The following is a 4,110-nucleotide window of genomic DNA, read 5'->3' as shown; positions in this document are numbered from 1 at the left end:
TCAAGGCCAGCCTGAACTGCATAGCAAGACCCCGTCTCAAAACAAAACAAAACAATCACAAACTTCTAGTGTAAGTTTGCCTTTCCTGCCCTCAAGGATGCAGAGAACATCACTACAGGAGAGCTTAGGAAATATATGACCGACAGCAAGGATCACCCCACATTACATTGTGGCATGTCAGGGAAACCACTTCATAGTAAATTACATGCAGGAAAGAGTCCTGGATCATGGGACCTACTGGTGGTATCATCTAAAAACTGCTAACCAAACTGGGCATAGCATACCCTGTAATCTCTCCACTTGGGAGGCTGAGGCAGGAAAATCACTTATGCTCATATATTTGAGATCAGCTTGGGCAACACAGCAAGATGGGGGAGGCAATTTAAAAATTGGACGAAGGACCTGAGTAGTCATTTCTCTAAAGATATACAAATAGCTAACAAGCATATGAAAAGATCCTCAACATCATTAGCCACCAGGGGAATACAAGTGAAAATTACATTAATTAAATGGGTACAAGTGTTGTACAAGTGTTGTCAAGGGTTAGGAGAAACTAGAACCCTCATACACTGCTGGTGGTATGTTAAACAGTATTGCATGTATGGAATGGTGGTATGTTAAATAGTCTTGCATGTATGGAAAAGAGTTTTCAGTTAAACACAGTTACCACGTGATCCAGGATTCCACTTCCATAAATGCCAGTGAGAAATAAAAATATATGTCCATCTAAAAACTTATACACAAATGTTTATGGCAGTACCATTCATAAAAGCTAAAAAGTAAAAACTACCCAAATATCTACCAACTGATGAATACACAAAATGAATACAATGGATTATTATTCAGGAATAAAAAGAAATGAACTACTGATACACCACATGGGTAAATGTTAAAAGCATTTTCCTAAATGAAAGAAGCCAATTACAAAGGACCACACATCCCTTGATTCAATTTTGTGAAACATTTGCATTAGGCAAGTCTATAAAGATAGAACGTAAATGGTGGCCTACAGCTGGAGAGGATAGGGAGATTGAAGAGGGAACAGGGATTTTGGGAGGAGAGGTAGTGAAAATACCATAACATTTATTGGGGTGATGGTTATACAATTTGTGAACATACTAAACACTACCCATACACTTTAAATGGGTAAATCATTCACTTTAAAAAAGCAGTTGATCTGAGCAACACAGTAGTATTCTGTGGTAGCATGGTGCACAGACTAGACCGTCCCGCTTAGTTAAGAAACGACTTATTGGGGCTGGGGATTTAGCTCCGTGGCAAAAGCGCCTGCCTGGCAAGCGCAAGGTCGTGAGTTCGGTTCCTGGTACCAGAGAAAAACCAAAAAAAAAAAAAAAACAAAAAAAAAAAAAAAAAAAAAGAAACGACTTATTGCTCCAAATGCTAGGATGCTGTTGGCAGACAACCTATGGCTATGAGTCCCTTCAGGATTCACCTCAGATGCATGATCCTCCAAATACTACACAATCATTTCAAGCTCCAAGGGTTCTCATGCGGAGAGGATACTCGGGGAACAAGACCCGCAAGCCCCACACTGTCCCTTGTGAGGTGGCAGGCTGCGGTCGCTCTGTGTCGGGGCGTCTGATCCCTGCTCCCACAGGCACTGGCATCATCTCAGCCCCTGTGCCCAAGAAGCTGCTGCTGCTGGCTGCGTTGATGACTGCTACACCTCGGTCAGGGGCTGCACGGCCACTCTGGGCAACTGCGCCAAGGCCACCTTTGATGCCATCTCCAAGACCTGCAGCTCTCTGACCCCCGACCTCTGGAAAGACACTGTGCTCACCAAGTCTCGCTACCAGGAATTCACTGACCACCTTGTGAAAACCCACGCCACAGGCTATGTCCAGAGGACTCAAGCTCTAGCACTAGCTACAACATAGGGTTTATTACACATGAAAAATTAAATGAAATCTGTCAAAATAAATACATAAATAAAAGTATTAGGTAGATACAACATAATCCCAGGAACCTGAATTGCCTTTTTTTTGGAGTCAGGGTCTTGCCATGTCAGTTAGCCTGCCTTGAACTCGCAGGGATCCTCCTACCTCAGCTTTTCAAGTGCTAGTATTATAGGTGTGCACCACAAGGCCCTGCTTGTTGTAATCTTGTTACAAAAGTTAACTCTGAAGGAACATCTCAAGTTTAATAAAGATAAGCAAAAAAATGGAATTTCTTTCTTTTCGAGTATACTGTTCGAACCCCTCTTTGAACAAATATATGAGATTCAGTGGTCAAAGACTGATGGTCTGTGACCGTACTGGCTTCCTCACTAGAATAACAACAGCACAAGGAACCCAAAAAATGTGCCCTTATGTTCCCAGTAATCTTCATCTTCAAGTATCTTTACTTAACAAATGGGAAATTGAGCCCATCACTTTGATTGTCAGAGTATAGTCAAGTAGATTGAATACGATACCACTCTATAAATATTTTAATGCTACTTACAACTTGAAAATGAAGTCATTTTTTTCTACCAAGAAAAATATTGCCTGGAAAAATTCCAATCCTATAAATCACTAATACACATTAAACAAACAAACAAACAAACAAACAAAAAAACGAATCTGAGCTGGGCGTGGCGGCGTACAATTGAAATCCTAGCACTCGGGAGGCTGAGGCAGGAGGATTGTTGTGAGTTCGAGGCCAGCCTGGGCTACAAAGTGAGCTCAAGGCCAGACTGAACTGCATAGCAAGACCCTGTCTCAAAAAGACAAAAAAACCAGCTGGCGTGGTGGCACATGCCTGTAATCCTAGCACTCAGGAGGCTGAGGCAGGAGGATTGTTGTGAGTTCGAGGCCAGCCTGGGCTACAAAGTGAGCTCAAGGCCAGCCTGAACTGCATAGCAAGACCCTGTCTCAAAAAGACAAAAAAACCAGCTGGGCGTGGTGGCACATGCCTGTAATCCTAGCACTCAGGAGGCTGAGGCAGGAGGATTGTTGTGAGTTCGAGGCCAGCCTGGGCTACAAAGTGAGCTCAAGGCCAGACTGAACTGCATAGCAAGACCCTGTCTCAAAAAGACAAAAACAAACAAACAAAAAGAATCTGAGAGGGCTGGGGATGTGTGAGGCCCTGAGTTTGAGTCCTGGTACCAGAAAAAAAAATATCTGAGGATGCTATACGTAAGTATGTATGTATACACGTAGATATGTATGTATGTATGTAATAACTGAGACAGGGTCTCTCTCTATAGCTCAGGCTGACCTTGAACTCACTATAGACTCCAGAATGCCTCTGAACTCACAGTGATCCTCCTGGCTCAGCCTCTCAAGTGCTGGAATTACAGGCATGTGCCACCACGCCTGGGGAATCTGAGAACTTTAGAGATACTCTTTAACAATGAATAATGAACCTAACAGTTAAGGCAGTTAAATTATACCTATTTTTCCAAAGAAAATAACTGAATGTGCTATATTTGGCAGACAGCATTAAATTACAAATGTGTCATGCCATTAATGATCACACCAAGAATATCAACGTTCACAAGATACTTACCATCCATGGAAATATTCACATCATTAAGTATGCATTCTCACTTCTCAGAAAATATTGCCACCTGCTTTTATTTCCTGCGAGCTCCAAAATAAGTGAGAACTGGTTGGGAATGGTCAGTGGAGAACTACAAACATACTACAGTAGAACCATCCATTACATAATCCACTTTTAGACAGAAGGGAAAATCAAACAATCACTGACTTAAAAGTGACTGTGTATTGGAAGGCTGAGACAGGAAGATCACTTGAGCCTAGAAGTTCAAGGCTAGCCAGGACAATACACCAAGACTGACTCTCCAACACATATGGAAGGAAGAAAGGAAGAAAGGGAGGGAGGGAAGGAGGGCATAGAAAAAAGGAGAAAAGGGCAAGCAAGTGCAAAGATACCAACCCTCTCCTCATTAATCTTTTTTTTTTTTTTTGGTGCTGGGAATTGAACTCAGGACCTTGTGCTTGCCAGGCAGGTGCTGTACCACTGAGTTATATCCCTGGCCCTTCATTAATCCTTGTATACTTTTTTTTTTTTTTTTGGTCTTTTTGAAACAGGGTCTCGCTATGCAGTTCAGGCTGGTCTCAGACTGACTTTGTAACCCAAGCTGGT

General features: G+C 42.3%; 1 protein-coding gene and 1 pseudogene across 6 annotated transcripts in view; one reads left to right on the top strand and one right to left on the bottom strand.

The window, feature by feature from the left end:
* The window catches only part of Phactr4 (phosphatase and actin regulator 4), an 87,656-nt gene that overhangs the window by 66,861 nt on the left and 16,685 nt on the right, over positions 1 to 4,110 (bottom strand). The window lies entirely within an intron of this gene.
* LOC106149715 lies at positions 1,394 to 2,529 on the top strand (annotated as a pseudogene).

Source organism: Chinchilla lanigera, unplaced genomic scaffold (genome assembly GCF_000276665.1).
Source record: "Chinchilla lanigera isolate Chin_1 unplaced genomic scaffold, ChiLan1.0 scaffold00051, whole genome shotgun sequence".
NCBI classification, from domain to species: Eukaryota; Metazoa; Chordata; class Mammalia; order Rodentia; family Chinchillidae; genus Chinchilla; species Chinchilla lanigera.
Note: the sequence above shows the minus strand (reverse complement) of the source record. Positions and strands in the feature narration are given on the sequence as shown.